The sequence below is a fragment of the Strix uralensis genome, chromosome 7, assembly GCF_047716275.1.
Source record: "Strix uralensis isolate ZFMK-TIS-50842 chromosome 7, bStrUra1, whole genome shotgun sequence".
Classification (NCBI taxonomy): Eukaryota; Metazoa; Chordata; class Aves; order Strigiformes; family Strigidae; genus Strix; species Strix uralensis.
This window is the reverse complement of record NC_133978.1, coordinates 17,967,521-17,991,369: the sequence shown is the minus strand read 5'-3', so window position 1 is coordinate 17,991,369 and position 23,849 is coordinate 17,967,521. Positions and strand designations below refer to the sequence as shown.

The window sequence follows — 23,849 nt, the reverse complement described above, 5'->3', positions numbered from 1 at the left end:
GGCAAAGCATCTGTAGTTGTTCCTGTGGTCAGAAGGGAAGACATTATAGTTAATGTTCATTTGCTTGAGTTTGTCTAAAACTCAAAATAGAATAGTAACAGTCTTGGTTTAAGAAATAGCTACTTGGAAACATTTTTATTTTTCCAATAAGTTCGAGCTTGAGTGACCTATTCATTGTACTTAAGAATTTCTCTTTAGAAAAGGTAATCTAATATTATTTGAAACAATTAATCATTCAGTATCAAAGCAATATTCTTCTGGAACACCAGGAGGGCATCAGCATCCATCTGCAAACAGGATTCCAACAGTAATTTCTGCCATTACTGGTTAGGGGAGCTTTAAAATAACAGTCACCAGGAATAATCTGTAGGTGAAGAAATTGCAACACATGTGCATTCTGACTGTCATTTGACCTGTGTGCAAGCATGTAAATCTCCCATTATTCCCAAACTGAGTAATCCTTGGATAAAACCAAAGCCATCAAGCGGAAATAATAGTCAGAACTATGTAGCACTGACAGTACACAGAGCTCACTCTTCTCTGGCTTTTGTTGCACAGCTTGCTGAGCGAGGGGTGAAATAAAACAGTTGCACGAGAGTGTGTGAATCTTCAAGTACAACAGAATGATCTGTCCAGACTAAAAATACAGGGAAAGATGAAACAGGAGGAAGATTAGGGTTGATGTACAGGGCCTGAGACAACGCAGCGACAACACTTTTCTCCTGCTGAAGAGAAGTGTATGGGTTTGATCAGATGGGTCAGACTCTGAACTGAAGGATTCCTAGTTCCTCCTCACATCTGCCTCTGGAGACCAGGATATTCGCAAAGCTATTTTGTTACAAAAGTAAAGAAGTGCCCTGGCAAACTCGTGCCATACGTGACAAGAAGCAGATCCTCCCGAGTGGAACAGAGCATACATAGATTTTCCTTTCAGATTTACCCAAAAAGAATTTTCATTGTTCCTAATAATTTAATGCAGGTTCCCTCCTCCCTCTGTGTGTTATTCACTAAGAAGTTCAATGTATAAACTCATTTGTCTACTTTTGCTGTTAAAAAGTTTCAGGGAAATGATTGAAGAAAGTTCATCATAATTATTGTTCACATTTTGGTCTGTCTCCTGAGACTGCCCTCTCTGGGCAAATTCTCATGAGGATTTTTCTGATACCTCTCTGAGGAGACTGTTGCACTTTCATTCCCTGGCCTCTCCAGGCTCCTTATACAGTCAATGGAGAGAGAGAGTTTTTCCAGAAACGAAATTTAAAGCATCTAAATGATTGTCCTCTTCTAAATCACCCTCTCCAGAGACTGGTCTCTTCCACTGATTATGGGTGGCATGTAAAACTTGTGTTGATAAAAACAGTGCCGTTGCCCTGGGAAAATTTTGCACATCCAATGCAATTTTAGGTTTGCTCTCTGATAAGTTGATTTAGCTGCATCTTCGCAGCTCTAACTGGGGATATCTCTGGGAATGGGTGTAAGTAGCCCAAAAAAACCTCAGGGAGTTCTTTCAGGTGGGGTTGCCAGTCAGAAATCTTTTATTAGGCAGTAAGGTGATGAGTCTTTGAAAAAATCCCCATGTCCTATTGCAGTGAGAAACTCCTGGAACACCTGTATCTCATGAGAAGCCAGTGATCCACAGTTACAGCGTTGTTTGGCTGTGTTTCTGTGGGGCTGTGGCTGTGCTTGTGGATGAAAGGAGGCCTGCTGCCTGAAGGAGGTCCTGGTTAAAGGACATTTGCGTGACAGCTGAGTTGTACCTAATAGTCCTGCTGAAGGCGCTAACTCACCAAGAGTAAAAACTTCAAGATGTGTCCTTAAGTAAGAGGAGAGCATTATTAGTTTTGTTATTTTTAACAAGAAGGGAGCTGCCAAATTCATGTTAGCAGATTCTGGTTAAATCACTCAGAGCTGATTTTTGAGGCAACTGGAGCAGATGTCCAAGTGTCACTGCAATCATGCTGTCTCCCAAACTATAACCATTGCACAGTGGGCAGGACTGTGGTTTGTGGTTATCTCAGCAGACTCCTGGGCTTACAGCTGGAGGGGGTTTAGGCAACCTGTGGCTATGCAGGCCCCTAGCTTCCCATGCAGCCTTATATGGAGGATGTGTTTCAGGTGCCTGAATGCTGTGCCTGCTGTATCCAGCTACAAAAAGAGTCCCTGTGCCTGCAAAACCTATATAATGAGCATTGTTCTAACTGACTGGCTTCTCCCTTCCAGTTGATTTCAAACATCTCTGGTAAAGTAATTTTCCTCTCATCACCCCAATGCTGTCCCTTACACCCACACCCTCATTGGAGCACCTTCCCATCATCTACCATGTCACCCTTATCACCAGAATGATCCTCCATCTTGGCACTCAACCCTTTCCAGCCAGCCCCTTTCCTGTGCACTACTCTGTTGTCTCCCTCTAAACCTCCTGTCTGCATGCACAGCTTAAAAATTTCTGCTCTTCTGTTTTGAAGGAACCTGTTATAACATTTTAAGATACAGGCAACAAATTCTGAAAGAGAATGGGATATTCAGACTTACATAACAAAGAAGATTCAAGATTTAATCTGTATGTTTTGGGAAGATCCATGAGTTTTGGGTTAGTCTGGGATGCTTTACTGGCAATAATGAATGTTTCAGGAGAATCTCATTGATGAGTTTCTTATCTCACTAAAAATTCAAATTTTTTCCTATGCATATAGCTGCTATTTTTCTGCTGTTTACAACCAGTAGGTATTGAAATCAATAATGTTTGGTTTTATAGAGGACAACTTGTTTCCAAATTTGAAGTGGCATTTTAAAATCCATTGATAGAAACTTTCTTCACAGGCAAAGCGAACAAGACGGTGACGCTTAAAGTACCTTTCCTCCTGAGAGACCAACAATGGATGATTTTTTTTCTTGACAGATGTTATTCTGAATGCCTCCCATTTCACCTATTTCTCCTGATGTTTTTAGTTTCAAAATTACCCACCAATCCTTTCTCTACCTATCACACAACTAGAGCATTTAAATTAACTGTGGCATGTTTGTCGATAGAACAGAAAATGTGAAGAGGTCTGTGTTGCTGCACTACCATAAATTGTTTGAGAACTCTTTGCAAGATTTGTTAAAAATTTTTTGAGGAAAGTTTCCCACTATTTTATCTGGTTCTGGTCAGTATCTGAATCATGGATAAGTACATTTTATTTTCTTTAAACAGATGTTTTATCTGCCACATATAATGCCGATCAGATTAGGTAATTCCAGGTGATCTTGTCAGTTTGTCCTATATAACTTTTTACTGGACAGGAAACCCTTAGTGAGGTAGTGCAGGAAATTCATTTGTCTTCTGTTCATTTTCATGCTTGGCTGTCACAGAAAATCATTTCTCACAATACCATATGTGATAGAACCATTATTCTGCTCTATGCTATATCACATTTATTTTATGTTGACTGATGCTTGGTTTTCACATTTTAGATCAAGAGGAGCACTTCCATAACACGTTGTGAAGGTGTTTATCAAATCCACAGCTCTCAGCACACTACGTCCCAGAGAAATGAAAATAAACATTGTTGGTGTGCAGTCTGAGACTGGGCATTACCATTTGATACAGGTATTGTCACAGTAGTTTGTTCATTTTAGGAGAAGAAGAAGGTCTGTAAAGTGTGAAACAAGTTGGTCCTCTCTATGTATTATGTGGGATGAACCAAATTCTTTGGAAAGTATGTTAAGAAGAGATAGATTGCCTGCAGTTTGTGTTGACTTGAACTGCACATAGACTAGATTTTAAGGGCAGGACTTGACATGCTACCTATAGAAATGACAGGAAGATTATCTTTAAGTGTTAGATTTCACAGTGCATCACAAGCACATTTTTAAGTTCTAGAAAGAGGCATTCAGCTGCTCAGGTTCCTGCACAGGCATTAATCTCACTGGGTGACTCTTCTGTGAATAGAGACTCTTACTGATCATGTGATTCAAAGTTAGAGTTGCAGAACCAGGCCCTGAGGAGAGAAATGTTTTCAGCTGATACCTCAAAGGGGCATCCCTGTACCATGTGTCACTTCATCATTGGGATGTTTTGCCACCTTCAAATCCCATGTTAAAAAAATCTCACGTGGTTCCTGAGAACTGCTCAGGGCACAGGTAGCCAGGGTTGCTACTTGAATTTTTCTATTGCAACACCAATTAAGCATAATTAAGATGGGGGAAAAAAAAATCTTAGCCTCAATATGGTTTTGAAGGGGGAAAGGGACAAAACTGGAACTCCCAGACATAAGCCCCAGGGTAGATTACTAGAGTTTGTGGACTGTTGTGTCAGCCCTCACCCTGCTATCCCAGTGGAGGCATGGGATGGAGACATGCAGCACAACAAAGATACAACAGATATTGATGGATCTGTAACTGCGGTAACACCTGTGAGCCTCCATCCCCTGCTAGATGCAGGAGGAAACATGGTAACAAGTGATGAGGAAAAGGCTGAGGTGCCCTAACGCCTTCTTTGCCTCAGTCTTTAATAACAAGACTAGTTGTACTGAGGCAATCCAGCCTCCTCAGCCAGAAGACAGAGACTGGGAGAACAACCCCCCCACAAGCCAGGAGGAGATAGTCAGTGACCTACTGCATTGCATAGACATACACAAGTCTATGGGACTGGACGGGATACACCCGAGGGTGCTGAAGGAGCTGGCTGGGGTGCTCGCCAAGCCGCTTCCCATCATTTACCAGCAGTCCTGGCTGACCAGGGAGGTCCTGACAGATTGGAAATTGGCCAATGTGACGCCCATATTTGAGAAGGGTCAGAAGGATGATACAGGAAATTACAGGCCTGTCAGCTTGACTTTGGTGCCCGGGAAGCTGATGGCACAGCTCATCCCGAGTACCATCACACAACACGTGCGGGACAACCAGATGATCAGGCCCGGTCAACATGGGTTTATGAAAGGCAGGTCCTGCTTGACAAACCTGATCTCCTCCTACGACAGGGCGACCTGCTTATTGGATGAGGGAAAGGCTGTGGATGTAGTCTACCTTGACTTTAGTAAGGCCTTTGACACCATTTCCCACAGCATTCCCCTGGCGAAACTGGCTGCTCGTGGCTTGGATGGGCACACGCTTCGCTGGGTAAAAAACTGGCTGGATGGCCGGGCCCAAAGAGTTGTGGTGAATGGAGTTAAATCCAGTTGGTGGCCGGTCACAAGTGGTGTCCCCCAGGGCTCAGTTTTGGGGCCACTCCTGTTTAACATCTTTATTGATGATCTAGACGAGGGGATCGAGTGCACCTTCAGTCAGTTTGCAGATGACATCAAGTTGGGTGGGAGTGTTGATCTGCTCGAGGGTAGGGGAGGCTCTGGAGAGACCTGGACAGGCTGGAGCGATGGGCTAAGGCCAACTGTAGGAGTTTCAATAAAGCCAAATGCCGGGTGCTGCACTTGGGCCACAACAACCCCCAGCAGCGCTACAGGCTTGGGGAGGAGTGGCTGGAGAGCTGCCAGTCAGAGAGGGACCTGGGGGTGTTGATTGACAGCCGGCTGAACATGAGCCAGCAGTGTGCCCAGGTGGCCAAGAAGGCCAATGGCATCCTGGCTTGTATCAGAAATAGCATGGCCAGCAGGGACAGGGAAGTGATCTTACCCCTGTACTCGGCACTGGTGAGGCCGCACCTCGATGACTGTGTTCAGTTTTGGGCCCCTCACTACAAAAAGGACATTGAATTACTCGAGCGTGTCCAGAGAAGGGCAACGAAGCTGGTGAAGGGTCTGGAGCACAGGTGTTATGAGGAGCGGCTGAGGGAACTGGGGTTGTTTAGTCTGGAGAAGAGGAGGCTGAGGGGAGACCTCATCGCCCTCTACAATGGCCTGAAAGGAGGTTGCAGAGAGCTGGGGATGAGTCTCTTTAACTGAATAACAAGCGTTAGGACAAGAGGTAATGGCCTCAAGTTGCACCAGGGAAGGTTTAGACTGGATATTAAGAAGTATTTCTTTCCAGAAGGGGTTGTTAGGTGTTGGAATGGGCTGCCCAGGGAGGTGGTGGAGTCCCCATCCCTGGAGGTGTTTAAGAGTTGGGTAGACATAGCGCTGAGGGATATGGTGTAGTTGGGAACAGTCAGTGTTAGGTTAATGGTTGGACTGGATGATCTTCAAGGTCTTTTCCAACCTTGATGATTCTGTGATTCTGTGTTTCTGTTCTCGATTCTTAACATTTGCACTGGATGAGCTACATGCCTCTGAAAGAGGAGCTTGTTTTGTTTTGGCATAGTCCTCTGATGGCACCTGAGCAGGACAGCAGCATCCATGCTACTCTGTCTAGTGCTATACCTGCTTTCCACAAGATTTTGTGGCTACACACTCTTTTCTGTCCTTTATGCCCTGTTGCACGATTTAGAACTTCCCTTGTCCACCACCTCTGTGAAGTGCCCCAGGAGCTGATTTCAGCCTTTTGTTAGTGCTACCTCTAAGTTACCTGCACTTGTCGATAGCTCTTGTCGTGATGGATATAAAGGAAACCTTCTTTGGTTTTTGAGGTTACTAGACATTTCCAGGTTGCTGGAGGGATTTTTAAATTCCCCCCCTCCTTGCTTTAGAGGTTGGGAGGGAGACTTTGCTGTGTACAGAGATCTGAACTCCATGCAGGAATTAAGTCCTTCAAATTCTAGCAGTTGGCAGGCAGTGATAGAGGCAGATGGGTTTTGATGACTTTGCAGTCCTTGTTTAGGGCAACAGCTTGCTGCCCTTCCCTCCTCCCTTCTCACGGATGTAGTTACACTGGGTCTTGCTGTTGTGGGATGATGTGGCTCCTCTGGACTGGCTGCCCCTACATGGCTGCAAGAGAAACTCCTATAAGAACTGTCTGCAAAGGTGTGCAAGACAAAATATTCCTCTGGCTTGAGAAAACCTTTGAAACCCAGTGTGCTAGAGGTTGAGAGAACATACCATGGTTCACAGTTTTTTATGTATGTGTGTGTGCCTGTGCTTGTCTTGTGATTATGCTCTTCCCGAGGCATATGCTGTTGTCCCTTGTCAGAGAACTGCGTAAGGATCTAAATCAGGCTTTGATCCAACTCAGCACAGCCATTCTCCTGTCCCTATGTGTTACAGCAATGGACTGTGGACAGACCAGAGTCCAAGCATTCTTGAGAGGAGGAACAAAGAAGAAAAGGGATCAAGCTCTGTGATAAAACCCATCAAGACCCGATGTTTTAACAGATCATTTGCTGTGGTTTTTTACTTGCTCAAGTGTCCTGTCAGCCTGCAAGCTTGCAGAGGTGATCTGGGTGTTCTTGAGTGGCTCGGGAAACCATATTTTTTGTTCTTTTCCCCAGACATGACCCATTTCTGTCTAGGATGATCGCTTCATTCTGCATCAGAACATAGGCTTTTGGCTGCTGAGGTATATGTCAAATGGGACTGATTGCTTAAAGCCAAGAATAAATCCAAGAATTTATACATATGTAGGGAGCCTCTCTGCCTGGTCTGCTCAGCCCTAGCAATTTGATTACCTTTTCAAGCCTTTCTTTGCAAGAAGGAAGATCATTTTTTCTTCTCCCCTCCTCCTTCAAAAATAATATTCTTTACAGCATGAAAAACTGTCATGTATAACGAAGGGCCCAGGTGCATGCTATCAATGCTGGGTGGACTTATGCCAAAGAGAAGATATTAAGACCTGTTGCAGACAGAATAGCTGAACTTCTTTATTTTCTTTTTTCTTTTTTTTTTTTTTTAGAGAAAGGATTCTAACAATTTATTTTACAACACCTGAACTCACCATCCTTACTGGCAAGTACGAGTTTTATTGCCCAGTGTAGGAGTGTGGGTATCGTGTTAGCAAACTGACCACGGCACATCTCTAGTAAAATAGCAAATGGTATGCATTACAGGAGACCTTGTGACTGGGTATTGCTTAGCAGCAAGGCATGTTTAGGTCACAAACTTGGTGACATAAATCATACTGGGGATGAATAGGTAGTATCTAACTACATAACACACATAATGTTCAAAACAACTAATCCTTTTGCTGCCTTCTGGCAACACCCTTACCTTTCTGCATTCTTTTCTTTATAAAGCAGTGCTAAGAGTGAGGAATTTAACTTTTTCAGAATTTGGAGAATGGTGAAGTTCATTCTTCTACAAAAATTTATTCAGAAGGAATTTATGTTCTCTGTTGTCTGGCTAAAAATACATAGGACATGTCATAGTCGAGTCAATGTTGCTGTCAACATCTTGACTTTTTCCTGATTATTTTTCCTTTTTGTGCATGTTTTAATGCTGTGTTTTTACATTACGATACGTATCTTGATTGTTTTGATGTTATAGAAGGAAAGTTAGAATTTAGTGTCGTTAATTGGGTTTTAAAGATCACGTCTCAAAAAGCTGGCTTTCCTGCTGCTAGCATTTTAAGTCCCTTTTCAAATTAATAGGTCAGGCCTACCCACGTTATCATTACATCACAATGATCGTACCTTTGCAATAGAAAGGCATGTTTGTGGCAGGTGTTTTCACATGGTGCTTTTTGCTGTAGTCTGAAAATTGTTTTTCTGAATGTGTTTTTCAACTCTAAATAAGCATGTACTATGTTACTTTACATTATGTAGAAGTTCTAAAGGAGTTAAAGAATTTGTTCAGTGCTTTGTTGACGAATGCTGTAAGGATATAATCACATCCCAAGAACCAAGCAATTGTGTATGTCTGCAGTGATTTCTGAAAGAGAATATTGCCTAAACACTGTTTGAGTCTACATTTGTCTCAGGATGGATATGTGTGCGGTTTGTTCTTAAGAGAACAAACAAGTAATACAAAATACGCATGACCTCAGCACCAATTTGCATTAGTTCTTTGAAAGCCTTGAGGTGTTCTTGTTCTTGGCACAGACATAACAATACATTTTTTTAAAACAAAATTTCAACTTCTCCTTTCTAATTAAGAAAGGTGTGAGGTTACAGGGTCCATCATCTCTTTTAATATATGTGATGTAAATATTTAGGAAATGCGATGGTTGTTTTTGGTGTCCTCTGTTTCGGAGTATTCTGTAAAACTGAGGTACTTCAGTGTGACATTTATGATTTTCTCATGCAGTGATCTCACAACTCAGGAACAGTCCTACTAGGTTTTTCAGGACAGACAACAAAGTGTGGGCTGTGGTATGGCAGGGATTAGCTGGAATTTGAATACTCTTCCTTTCCCCTCCCATCCTCCTCTTTGCTAGGCAACTGTTAAAAGGTGGTTTTAATTGGATAAAATTTTATTATTAAGAACAGTTTTCATAACTGGTCGCAGGGCACTGCCCTCACCCACAAAACTGCACAGCTGTGGTTTTGAAATGGGAAATCGACTATTTCCTTACTTCACACAAGTCAAAAAACAGTATTAAGAGAGGTTTCACTCAGGCCGAGCTTTGTAAAGGGATTAGTATTTAAATCAGAAGGAGGGAATTGTAAACCAAATATTAGCATCTGAGTATCACATAAAACCATAAAAGTCACAATTTATACCTGAAATTTGTAGCTTCATTTGGAATTTGTAACTTTACCAGCTAAAATATTTCTGATTATATGCAGTGCATGAAGTGTAACTAAACTAGCAGGTCACAGTGGTATATATGTGAGTGAGCACTGTGAAAATGAAAACTCTTGAGACCTTGCTCACTGCATCCAGGAGACAGGGCCAAACTCCAGCATGTTTTAACTCAGACAAAAGTGTCAATGTCATTAGTAGGTCTAATTAACACTCTTGATCTATGATGAAACAAGCTTAAAATATCTTGCTTTTGAAAAGAAATAGTATGTGTGTGAGAATCATCCAGAGTTGTGCTTATCTGCAACTGTTGAAAAAGCAATATCTTGCTCTTCATGTATTGTCCATCATTTCGGGGTCTTAATGTTTTCCCAAGTGGTCTTGTCACAGCCATCCTGTGACACCACTGGGGAAATAAAGACAGAAAGAAGGGAGGTTATTTTTTCAGTGTCCTATAGGAAACGTGCTGGAATTGGAACCTTGGCTCCCCTGAGCCCTGCTCCTTTGTTCTGATCAAAAGATTTCTCTACCTCTCCACAGGCGTCCAATGTGTGTTTCAACTGTCCCTCTCTTCTGTGGGGCACCCTCTGTTTCAGATCTAAATTTAACTCCATTTCACACACAGCTTGGCTTTTTGTGCTGCTGTTACCATAAATTACAAATCTGAAAGGCTGATTCACCCTGCGGTAAAAACTGTTATTGTTACAGCCTGGGAAAACGATACTGTTTCAGAAACTGAGACTTGGTTTCTTGTAATTCAGGAGAGCCTTAAACCTTTTCCGGTGTGATAAATCCCAGCACCTTATGGCCTGAATGGCTTTGTGTAACTGCTGAAATAAATGACTACTACCAAGCTGGCTTGCTATCTAGAGGTTATGTAGTTGGGGTCATCTGAAATGAAAGAGTCAGATGGATCCTAAGATTATGTCTCATTAGCATGATCATTTTTTAATTAGTTTTTTAAATTTTAAGGTCAAGAAAGTGAATTCTTTTGTGTCAAGAAGAAAAACCTACTGCCATCAATCTAGGTAGGACCTTATTGATTGCCTAGATGCAACCTGAACAAGTAAACAGTTGAACTTACTTTCTATTGTCTGCAGAAGAGTCTCTGCATCCTCTTAAGTGTTTGTGCCTGCACAGCACAAGAGAAATCCCTTCCCCCAGAAAGACAGAAACCTGTCATGGAATGGATTTAGTGGAGCAGAGCACCCTTTTATAGCACCCACTGTGGTTCACACCCATCGTGTAGCTGCAGGGGCTACATGGCAACTCAGCTGTGCTGTTCCTGATTCAGTCCCCAGCCTCTATTGGCTACATGCACCTAATTCTGAAATATGGGTTGTATAAGGGCTATTAGCCTGTTGGTCTTCAAATATCACCTGTGAGAGCTTGTTCTCAGTGGGGGGAGTAAATAACATCAGGTTCTTCTCCTTTCCATCAAGGGCTATCCTATAGCCTTTTGAAAGGAGCCCTCCAGAGCTCCAGAGGTTTACTAGCACAGTCTTGTCCTTGTCAATAGACATTATGGGGAGGAGCTAGAGGGTAAGGTTTCCCCATCACATGGACTTGTTTGTCTTGCTAATGGAAGAGTATCTGTGCTGTCTGTTCAGTAGGTCTGCATGAAAATGTTGGAACAAACATCCTGAGTGCTTGGACTGAATTTAGCATGAAGACGTGACTTCAGCACTGTTGGTTGCTTTACTCTTGCATCAAATTGCCTGGAAAGTCTCTGTTTGTCTTTGTTTCCTAGTTTGAGTTGATTCCTTTATTGGATCTTACTTTACCATCTTTCATCACAGGAAACAGTGTGCATGCATTTTTAAAAATAACTAAATTGTTCTATCTCAGAAAGATACCTATTTTTATTGCTATATGTAGACATTCAGGGTGCAGGTGTCATCCCTGACACAGAACACCAGCCTGGGTCTTTCTAAATAATTCAGTGTTTGCATTGGTGGGGAGTGGTGGAGAGGGTTGTGTGTGTTTACGTGAAACAAACTGTTAAATTGGGAAACTGACAGAAAACACTGTGCTAGAGACTGGTATCTAGGCATATCAGCCTCTGGGCTGATGACTGTATGTCCCTCATTTGGAGGCCTTTTCTCTAGATGTCTTTCATAACATGATAGTAGCAGCACACATGGATTCAAATTAATCTTTTCCAGAACACCTTCTTGGAAAATCAGTTAACCCGTGGAGAAGGAGCCAGCCAGAGACAGCTCTGAAACTACACATTTGATCTGAATACCTGCCTCATGCAAAGGTCAGACACAGACTGCATCTGGCTGCCATCTTTTGAATGAACGATTCCAATCCTGCTTCATGTCCACACATGCTCCTGCAGGGAAAATACAGAGTTAGGTTCAATTCTGAAATTATTATCTTCTGCAAATATGAATCCTTGATCCTAAAAATCTCCAGCTTCTGAAAATCCATCTGTAACACCTGGTACTGGAATGCCTTGAAAGCCTGGCTGTGAAGCCTCATCCCACTAACCTAAGCAATCTTTTCAAGCCTCTTTTTTTCTAATGGACCAAATGTGTCCAAACCTTTTGATGCTGAGAACCTCTGGATCCAAATTTTACTGTTTTGCTTCATATCTAGAAATGCACTAGTTCACTAGTTGCTTCTCAGGCTAAGATCAGTGAATCCACAGCATTTCCAGGGACAGCCCTTGTACCACAAGGGAATGTGTGTTCATATTTCTCCAGTGCTGAGCTTCAGAAGCACATCAAGGTCTTCCCCACATCTCAGCTGATGCTCACAAATTTGGAATAGTTTCCGGCTGAGGGGTGACTTGCAAAACCGAAATCTGACAATGTAACTGTCATGATTTACCAGGAAGCACTCTGCTAATTGCATCTAATTTGCAACAAGTGTCAGAAAACAGAAGGAAGGGAGAGAATGGTTTGTTCATTGGGGGTGTGTGTGTGTTTATTTGATAAATGGCAGCTTGTCCAAGTGCTGTGTTAGCAATCAGTTTCAATTTCATTAAATAATTGTGGGAAGAATACATTGCCCCATTCATTCAAAGTCCATTAGCAGTAAGGGGAAGCTAACTGCTTTGCCATAAGACATGCAGGTGTTGCTCATATTCTGGATCCTATAAATTGCATGAATGAGGATGGGGGTTCAGGTAGTGCATGGTGCAATGGAGCAGGCAAAACTATCAGAATAAATCTGCAGAGGATCCTCCCCTCTTTTGACCTAGGAACATGTGAAGCGTGTACCTAGTAGTGATGCCAGTTAAGATCAAAGCTTCAAAATGGCACCTACAGTGGAGCAGACTGGTTGCAGATAAGGGCACAAAGAAGTAATAGATTCATGGATGCAGGATGGTAGCTTCTGAAGCTCGTTGGGGAAGACGAAAGGAGGACAAGGCAATTCCACCAAGTGGTCTAGGTGACAAACTGTTTAGATTTTCAAAAAAACGTTTGACTGTTACCCAGCCCTGAAGACACATAGAATCCATTGATGTTAATGTTGTCAAAGGCCCTGCAAAGGACCGAAAGAGCTGCTTGATGTTGAGATTGCTGACCCGTTCAAGGCCTTGCTTGTATCTAAACTCACCCAAATTCACAGATAAGTGTTCATGTGCCTATTTACTGGACTAACATCAGTAAGCTTTCTCAGAAGACAGGTTAAAGGTAGGACTTAAACCACAGGCTGCTGGATTAAAAGGGAACAGGTACTCTTCTAGCATGTGTTGGAAAAGACCACAGCCCTTCCTCGTTTCTGAAAAATGGGATTGTAGTTCCAAGCTTTGTACTCAAGGCTGTGAGTTTTAAATGTCAGCTACTAAAGTCAAGGTCTAGGAGGATATCTTTCTAAATTGCAAAGAGGAATGGGAAGTCAGAAGATATAGTCTCCTCTGCACTCCCTGTGGGCAAGCTCAATTTGCTCCCTGTTCAGAGTGCTGGTTTTAAGCACCCATTTTTTATTGCCTTAGTCTCTCCACACACTATAAGCAGACATTATAACAAATATTAGAATGCAAGATTCTTGCAAGGCCAGGTCTGTCCTGCTGAGTGCTTCAATGCTCATGCTCCCTTCCAGGATAAACAGAGGGAGCTTTACTTCTTTCAGCTGTGAGTTTTACCTCTTAACATCACTAGTGCAGTAGAAAGCAAGTGACCTGGTTATAAATTAAGGTCAGAATTGCTGCATGTGTACACATGGTTTCTACCATCACAGAAATACACAGATAAACATGTGGTAGCTATTTTAATTAATCATACCCTGGGAGCTTTGCCCATTGTGTTCCCAAGAACAGTGTGCAAGATGCAGCACTCTAAAGAAATTCCACACATTGTAGCAAGTGACCCCTTACCAAAAGCACGGCTGAGAAAAACTGTAATTTCCTTATTAGAATCAGATGTCAGCACCTTGCCAGCTACATTCTTGAATGCTCTTCAGCTTTTTTTTTTGCACTTGTTGCCCACAAACACTGCGCATAAACCCATCACGTTACCAGGGATGTGAGCCAGCACTCGGACTGCATGCCTGCACAACTCTGACTTCTTTTCAGTCATAAAGTCATTTCCCAATTTATGTGGAAATTATACATTGCTCACCAAATATAGGAAACAGGTCACGTTGCAGTCAATATTTTACAGGTGCTCTATGGCCAATTCTGGTTGTGACTCATTCATAAGTTCCCTTTGGCTTTGGTTCTTCCTAGCAGGGCTATTCACAGAAAGCAGTGTTTGTATGTGGCAGATAACCTTGTTACAAATGGGAGTAAACACTAATTACTTGAAGGATAGATAATTGCCCAGGGGAGCAATGCTTACCTGCTTTCCTCCTTTTCCCTCTTTTCTTCCTCTATCCCCTCAAAGTCTGGATTTCTGCCTTGTGCAAGGAAGTTTCTTAAAGGGTTAAGAAAGTAGAAAATACTAAGAGGGTCAGGGAAGAAACAGTTCCTGGACAGCACATCCAGGGGTGTTGGTTTTCAAAACCTTGAGGTCTATATTAAAGCCAGAACTTTGCAGCATGAGGCTTTTCCCTTTTCACCCTGGACCCAAGCTTACACAGCTCCCTTCATGTTTTTTGGGAGCATCGCTTCAAAGAAGCTCTAAACTGGAAAAAGTCCCTCTTAGATGAGGGATTGGGGTTCTCCAAAGTATAGGTCTCTAGCAAGACTGCTAAAAAAAGGTAGCAGCAAACTATCTGAATAACAATCCTGTCTATTTATACAGGTTCTTTTAATCTCAGCTCACTGTCAGATGATTAGCAGCAAGGTGTCTGTTGTCTGAGGACACTGTAGTGTTCTACATGTACTTGGCCTTGCCTGCACTTTCAAGGTATGATCAACCAGAACTTCCTCTGGACCCTCGAGTGATAGGTGTAATAGGTCTCAACATGAGGAAGCAGAACAAGATCCTCCAAGGGAGTGTACTTGTCGGTTCTGACCATGATGGGAGATGAAGTTATGCTGTCCAGATGAACTCTCTCCTGCTACTGGAAGCTCAGCATTCCCTGATAAATTAATGAAACCGAAGCTGAAAAGTTAATTTTTAATACAATCTGTCTAAAAGATGCATGTAAACCATGAGTCCTTATCTCCGAATTTTTTTACTGATAACATGAGAGGTTTTATAATCTTAGAATTCACATTTTTTGCAGAGAGATCTTGAAATTTCTTTGGGAATTAGGGTGGTCATGTCGAGAGACACTTTTTAGGAGCATATTTGAAGACACAAATTGGGACTTTGAAGACTGAAGAACACTTTTAGACCCATAAATTAGATCTCAGCAGGTTAGAGTCTATGATTCCAGAAAGACAAAAATCCTCTTTGCAAAAGAGAGAAAAGAGAAGATTTAATCTTTTCCAGTTTCTGTTTGGATTCGAGGGAGAATACAGGATGATCACTAGAATCTAGTCATATCTACTAAGAACTTGACATATCAAGTTGCGCAACTGGTCTCTATTGACTGGTGGCTGTACCAGCACACACAGTGGTCACCAGCATGTGTATTTTTGTGCCATTTCATTTGTCCACTCCAGTCATCTTTATGGACGTTAGGCTGCAATGTCAGCTCTTTAGGCCTTTCAGAAAAAAAGAAGAATGTCACAGGGATGGAATAGGAGCTCACCTTCAAGCTGGGAATCCACTCAGAACTGGAGCGGTTCAGGACATGGGAACACTGCAAAAGGGTAAAATTCCTATTGACAGATTGCTCAGATGGAATATCTGCCACCTGCTTGAAAGCCCAGTCATTCTTTTGGAGCCACTTTAGGTCACTGCCTGTAATGTCAGTAAAGGCAGCCCAACAGTCGGTGAAATCCTCCATCAGATTAGGTTTCTATACATTTCCCTTGGTGACATCAAGAGAGAATTTGAAGAGAAAGCCAACAGACCTATTATTATATTGGCACAAGATATGGCTGTGATCTTTCCAGTGCACCCAAAATAAGCCTCATATTTGAAAATGAGTTGCTGTGTATGTCCATGGCTCAAGGGCAGCCCTGAGAGCACCCTCAGTCCTGCACAAGATACATAGAATAAAAAAGCCATCATGCGTCTCCTTTTCCTGTTAAGGAGATTTAGTTCAGTTCTGAAGCCAGAACCCTACAGCCCGCATAGGAACAGAAATCCACATTACTGAAGTTATGTTGATAATGGTATTGTGTCTAGGGCAGGCTTTGAGAATGCCCATGTCAGGTACGGAAGGTGTCTTGGGGACTTTTGGATCTTTTATGTTACCAGAAATTTTCTAAAGTTTTCAGTCCATTTTCCTTGTGCCCTTTAAAATGAGGCCACCACAATAGAAAAGCATTATCTCCCAATAAGCAAAACTATTTTATAAGCATCAACACCATTCCTCTGTTTTGGTGTCCTTCTGTACATAAACAGCCACATTTTGAATTCTGCATTTTCTTGTTTAAAAAAACCAGAAAAAAAACCCAAACCAAAACAAAAAAACACACAAACAACCCAAAAAACCCCAACAAGCCACAAACCATGCACGGAGCACAAAGAAGCTCTGCTGTGCCAGCTAACCAGCTAGCCTGGTGAAGCATAAGGTGCAGGAAAGAAATGAATGTGACTTGTTGTGACTGATTAAAAGGGGCAAGGAAGGAGCGGGGGGAACAATGAGTGCATGCTGTGTGGAGTGTGCATAGTCCCAGAAAGAGAGTGAAATGCTGCTGAAATATTGATAGGGTGGATAGGGTCTGGAATGATTGACGACATGTGTGTGTGTCTTGGCAAGTTTAATTGGATTTGTTGGGGTAGAGGGTGGAAGAATGTGGTGTGTTTCCTTTTATGGGTTACTTTCAGTCTCTTATTTTCTCTCCTATAGAATTGACATTCAATGCATATACTTTTCATTGTCTGCATAGAAAACCTGGTCTTTATTCCCCTAAATTTTAAGGTTGAGGGAGCTGTGTAGCAGGGATGAAGAGAGATGTAAAACAACTTTCATTGCATTTTATTTCCTACTTGTCTTCACTCTTCAGTGAATACTCATGCCTAGTGAGAGTGGTAACTTAGAGGGGAAAAGAAGAAAAAAAGAACATATAATTGAATAGTGTCTAAATGAATCTCAGTATTATGATGCCAGTCATAACAGGAATTCTGCCTTGAGGACTTGTGTATGTACTTTACTTAAGTATTACTATGCTTTTCTTTTTGGCTTATCATCAGTAACCAGATTCCTCTCATCTTGCCACAGGTTTTGAAGCTGGGACTTTAGGCTCAAAGGTTATACCAAAGTGATAAAGTCCACATCCTCCAAAATGCTGATGAGCCCAACGCCTGTTTAGCCTCCTGACTTCCACTGAAAGAAACAGATATCTGTGGGGAGCCACCTCAATTGCTTTGATGGTCAAAGCCTGGATTCCCAACAAGTTGCTAGCCGTGGTGTATGTGGGCTTTCTTCTGCAAGGCTGTCTTTCAGCCTTCTCCTTTCCCTCCTGCCTTTCTCCAGTGTGAGTATCCTGTGGTTTTAAGCAGAACTGTTGAACCATCTGTTTTCTCCCCAGGCCTGATTTCTACTCGCTCTGGTTTAGATCAGTTATTTCCCTGGTGTCAAAGCTAGCAAACAGAAAACCACCCTGGATTTCTGATTCCTGTAAAAAGTTATTTTGTTTTTATGTAATAAAACAAACTATTTCTATCAGTTGTTGGATATTTGCATTGAACTTACTTTTCGTGAAAAGTCCCAGCATGGGGACTGCATGGATGATAGCAGTAAAAATTTTAGCTGCACTGCTGGGCTTGTGTGATGCGGTCCTGACCTGGAGGGACATGTCCATGTCAAGTAGGGAGAAGTTTATTTTGGCCTCCCAGTTCTTAGCCTTTCACTGTTATAGGCTAACAAGCAATCTACTTATTTCACACAGGAATGTGGATCTGGAATGGAAATTGTGTCTGCTGTCACAGGGGAACTTCAGCTCCACCTTAAAATTAGCCAAGTTTGTCACTGTGACTCCAGTTACAAAGTTATTCCCTCTTCTGATGTTTGTCTGATTTCTGTTCAGGTCTTGTGTGTCAGAGAGCTGATGCTGTGGATGACAGCTTCCAAGGTGTTTCAAAGAGAGAACCCCAACTGCTGCTCCTGGGCTCAATGGGAGAGAAGCGTGCCTTCTGCAGAGGTGCGAGTGAAGGAGCAGAGAATTGAGGAGGGCTTGCATTGTGTGGGGAAGATTGAGAACTACTGACAAGATGACACTGCATTTTATCAAAGGGTAAAATTTTTTTCTTGCTCCTGCTCTGAGTTCAGCTTGATTCACTAGCCAAAGCTTTGGTAATCCCTTTTAAAATTTGTGAGCTTTCCAGGCTCTTGGGCACATTCTTTAGAGCTGTTGATATTCCACCTCTTGCCTCTTCCCTTCTTTTTGCTTCACCCTGCCCCACAAGCAAACTTAACAGTCTGTCAAAACCAGTGGGTAGGTAGATATAGGGATGGGGGACTTAGTGACATGTTCAGTCATCTCTGAAGAGATGAAGCTGAACGTGTGTCTGGTAGCAGAATATTTCTGAAGCAGTTTGTCTGTTTTCAAGTAACAAGCTTAATGTAATAATGTCATTACACAGCTCTAAATTCAAGGATGTGTTTTCACTGAAACACAATGGAAACTAAGCCTATCAGTTATATACCTCATTTTCATTGAAGTAACAGCTAGTTTCACTAGCAGAAGTATTTCTAAATTTTCCACTCTTACTTATTTAAGGCTGTTTTTGGCATGAGATAAATGTATCTTCTTGAGACTGATTAAAAGACTCCTGGGGGAAAAAAAACCACATAGGAGAAGAGTCGCTGTCTGCTTGTTTGTTTGATCTCATTTGTTGTTATTAGTATGCATGTTAAATTCAATTTTTGAGAAAAATTATTGATGCAAGAAACCACACATCATTTTTCTGCTCTGGATGTTGTACCTCCTTTCTTATGAAAAGTCTGAATTTCAGGAAAAAAGCAATAGAGGTAGTATTCATGAAGAGCCAACCAATGCCTTCATTATTCCACTTAATCAACAAACCTCCATCTTCTGCTTGCTGTAAATCTGCTCCTGTTGCCCCAGACGTTAACTCTACGGTCAATTCTCTTTAATCTTAGCACCCTCTGCTGTGGACAGCTATAATAACATTGTACTTAATCTTGATTTATAATTTATGTATCTCTTTTTGTACCAAAAGATCTACAAATACAACACAGCTTGTGTCAATGCAGCTGCATGTATCTGGTATGAAAAATGTATTCTCCTTCTTGTGTTAATCTGGGAAGAAGCTTTTTTCAAATGTTTACTGAAGAAAAGATGTGTAGAACACAGACAAAAGTTTTAAAATGTTCTAGGTTAGAGAGGATCCAGAATCAAAATCTTAATCTTTGCAGCAGAGAGGTGTAGGCACACAACCGTGCTCGAGTCTGGAGATCACCTTGAGGTTGCATAGGCTGTAAGAAAAAGTTTGTATTTGCTATGTTTTGTTCCTGTGTAACATTCACTCATCATACCAATTCTACCTCTGGCGTCAGACTTTCTACATGAACACATGGGTTAAAATTGGCTTTGTTGGCTCTCTCTTATCCAGATGTTCTCCTTTGCCAGCACAGTCCCTAGCTAGTTCTCAAGGTCAAGGCATCCCTTGTGTCAGCAGGACTGGACCAGGACATGGCCCTTTTTATTTTTATTTTTTTTTAAGAAAGAAGAAATAGATACCACTTTGAAAGTGTCAAAATAGTCAAGAAGCGAAGAGCAAGTATACGTATCTGCCTAATTTATAAAGAGAATTTTGCAGGGATTATACTATAAAATCAAACTTTGTTATTGTATCTTTCTAGTAACTAGTTCCATTTTTTAATCTCTAGGTGACAGGAGAGGAGTAGATTTGATTTCAGCAGAGATATAGCCTGAAAACTGAAGGAAGAAACTGCTCCTAGTAGGTAAGCTATGGCCAATTCTTCCACGTTTGTTTACAGACAGAAAATCTCCTTTTTCTCTTTAATGAAGCTTCTTGCCGTAGATCCTCAGATGGGAACACCATTTCCAGTGGCCCTTTCTTCTCTTTCTTCTCCCTCATCTCACATTTAGAACCTTTCTCCAATTCTTGTCAGGCTTGAAGGCTAACAAGATGGCTATACCAAAAGGATGTTTTTGAAAAATACAATAATTTCAGCTAACACATGAGTAATTCTTTGTACTTTCGGTGTCTTCCTTTAAATGCTAAAGTATTTGTTATCATTGTTCCTTTCATATTTTCTATTTTGTCTTATAGAAAGCATCACGTGTAGCAACAATTACAGTATGAATCAATCATTTCCCTTCTCATTCCTTCAACTCCATCTGCTGATCACTCATATGAGAGCTCTAACAGCAGAGCTGCTTCTGAGGGTTGTTGAAGACATGGAACAGTGAAAGTCGTCTTGTCAAGCCTCCAAGAGTAAATAGCAGCAGAGATGAGATTTTGAATACATTAGTAATAATACCGTATTGATCTCAAAACACTTTACAAACATTAACTAATTAAGCTTCAAAACAGTGAAGTAAGTTTGCATTAATGAAGCCCATTTAGCAGATGAAGAAGTGGAGGTAAACAAAGGGTAAGTGAAGTGACCAGTATTAAGTGGTGGGTGAAGGGCAGAGAAAGGTGTGCTGGTTTCTAGTTGTTCTGCCTTTCATGCAATCTCACTGAGAAAATTTTTGCAGTTAAGTTTGCAGCCATTTCAAATCGAATCATTTGGAATATTTTTATCACAAGCCTGAGCATTTCTTACAAGAATCAAGATGATATAAAACCTCCAAAAGTAATAAACATTTTTAGCCTCTCAGGTCCAGCTTTGATTGACAAGGGGCCATTTCTGAAAGCAGAGCAGGAGCAGCAGTGGCTGTGCGGTTTTCTGTGTTGTGAGCCTTTCTTTTCTCATTTGTGTTGCTCTGATGGTGCTAGCTGGATAGAAAACCACCTTAACCTGCAAAATGGGAATTCATGTGGGCTTTGACACTGATGTCATGCATTTATCCCACCCTTCCTATGGGAGGAGTAAAGCCTTCTCAAGGGATTGCTCTGCTCCAGTGATCCCAGCCAGTCTGTGCAGCCCTGGGGGCTATTATACAGCAGAATGGCTTAGAGTCAGTGGAGCAACCCTGGCTTAAAACCAATGTGACAAAGTGGAGCATCAGGCACACAGTAAGTGAATCATGCAGAGCTGTGCTGCCCCAACAGAGGATGACGGCTTAGAACAGGTTCCTCAGAGAGGTTAAGTTATCCTTGGAAAGGCCAGTCTCAAAGCTAAGGTTTATACTTTTTTAATGGGTTTCATTAGGAAGAAAGGAAAGGAACTGGAAAAAAGACGTGTAGCTTAAAAGGGAACAGCTTCAGCGTGGCCTAAAATTTGTTCCATTTTTCAATAAAAGAAGCCAATCCTGCCTTGAAATTCATGTCCCTTCAAAGTTCAAGGAGGCCTGTATTGTTGGCCTGCTCATTCAGAATGCTCTAGCCACTTATTGTATGTGGATTGCACTCCAGGGACTGACTGAAAAAATATGATTTAGTGAAAGCTTGTACCCAAAACACATCATTGGCCTCTGATCTCTGAACATTTAAATATTTCAAGCTTACAAGCGGACGCTGTCACGAGGACAGACCCTGATCCCTAGCTGATTCTAGAACATCTGTTGAGGCATTTACCAAGTTAATAGATTAGCTATGAGAATCAGGCAGGTGTTTTTCACCAAAGCCAGAAAACATCAAAATCAGATTGCCCTCCAAGTCTTTCAGCACAGGCAATCGAGTTAGAATGACTCATAGAGTCTAACAGATAATAAAACACACATAACATTTGCTTTAAGGTACAGGTGGGGATATTTTGTACTGCGCTTAGGAGAAAGAAAAACTAACTCTATTTGGGAATAGAGTAATTGAATACAGATGGGAGGAGGCAAATGAAAGAATTTAGCAAATATCTCAGTGGAATAGCTAATGGGAACGAGACAGAATAGGAAATTAAAAATTATTTGAAGCAGATGGACCATTCTTTGAGTTTTTTAAAATTTATTAGGGCTGCGAAAAAAATGTGTCTGTTTATTTTCCATGGCCATGAAATTAATGACTTGGTGAGTTGTGCTTGTGCAATTTTATGACTGCCATGTCATTTGTCATAATTTGGGTGCTGTTTGATATGGATTTATGAATATTTCCTCCCCCCAACATGATTTATGGGTGTTGGTCATATGTGAATTAGACTGTCACCTTTAGTATGAAAAAGTACAAATGACAGATTATAAAAAAGAAGTGCTCAAGTTCTTAGTGCTGGAAAGCAGAGTTCACAATCCCCTCCTCTGCTTCTTCATTGGAAGTTTTTGTTTGGAGTTGACAATTAAATGTTGGACTTGAGTCAAGCATATGGGAACATTGAGAGGCCTTGAATAGATCTGAACTCATCTGAACTTCACCTGTGAAACTCAGCTTGAGTCATCCTTTCCTTGTACCGTGCATTGAAAAACAAAATATATACACTACTTGCTATAGGAACAACTGATTTACTGTACCAGAGCAGCAGGTTAGCCTGGCAAATTTTCTGTCTTGCTTCCAGTAGTGGCTAGCTCTGGGTGAAGCTTCCATGAAAAGTGAAAATAATAGCACACAATATGTCTAGTTATGCAGCACTGCATAGTTAAAGGAGTGACATTAAAGGATGTACAAAACAGTCTGGACTTCTGTAATAATAATAATATCCTAGGTTTAGATCCAAAGCACTAACTTTTATACTAACTGTTATCACTTCCACCAAAACTATTAGTATTTGCTATTTGTTTTGCAATATGTAGCAACAGCATGCACTAGTTTAGGACAGGAGAAGCACAGTTGCTCCTGGATTTGAGCCACCTGACTTCAAGAATATGACTGAGGCACCTAAGTTAGTACCTAATCACCCAAGGCTCCCCCATTGTTGCTGGGAAGTGATATGCACCTCCAGAGGGCAATTCAGCCCATGTGTCTCCATCCATTGACTATGCAGGCTGACTAAAACAGTACCCCTTCCTAATTTAACTCCCCAGTTTGGTGTAGAAAGTCATGTGGGAGGAATTAGAGCCCAGCATGAGATATGGCTTTAAAAAGAAGAAACAATACACCTTGCATGACAACAAAACATTGCTGATCATCTTTCATGCTGAGCTAGCAAATATTTCCTTTATGGGGGATGTGCCTGGTTCATTCTATGGTTCTTACACAACCATATGCTGAAGCCCATTTACTGAGGCCCAGGCAACTTTGTTTCTCCAGTGGGAGGCTGATAATTCTTAGTAGCAAGTCTCTCTGCACTTGCGGAGAAAGGATAGATTTCTTTGCGTGTCTGGATAGCACCTATTACCTCTAAGGGTAATTGATCTTTTTTTGGTAGATAGTCATGCAAAAACCTGCATTAGCAAACCAGTGTCACGTCTACTGTTGTGATGGTAGCTGAGATGCTTTGCAGTGGTATTATGCAGCTTCACAGAACTGGAGTTTCTTGCAAAAATAAACCAGGATCACCTGTATTGAATTCAAGAGTGAGGTCCAGTGATCTTAGCTGACTCATCAGGAAACCTTCACAGATATTGGAGAAAGCTCTGCTCATCAATTGCGGTATGTTGATATATATTGGAAATATCCCATTGCTTGGGCCAGTGAAACTTGTTTCCATCTAGCACATCCAATCAATCCCTTCCCAGGCTCCTAAATTACCTTTATTGTGCAAACATAGCTGATTGTTAAGTTGTCTGGCAGTTCTAAGGTGAAAATTTTTCAGAATTCAGAAAACTGAAAAAATTTCAGTTTCAGTCAGGTAAAATATTTTGCTCAAATGGAAATTAAATGCTCTGCTTGGGATATACCTACATTTAAGAAGTTTTTTTCTTACCTGAAAAATGTTTCCAAACAA

At 41.5% G+C, this 23,849-nt stretch overlaps 1 long non-coding RNA gene across 2 annotated transcripts in view; it reads right to left on the bottom strand.

Moving 5' to 3' along the window:
• The window catches only part of LOC141945854 (uncharacterized), a 156,858-nt gene that overhangs the window by 8,275 nt on the left and 124,734 nt on the right, over positions 1-23,849 (bottom strand). For both annotated transcript variants that reach the window (XR_012629643.1, XR_012629645.1), the window contains exon 5: positions 11,738-11,823. This is a non-coding gene — a long non-coding RNA (uncharacterized LOC141945854). The remainder of the gene's footprint in view (positions 1-11,737; positions 11,824-23,849) is intronic.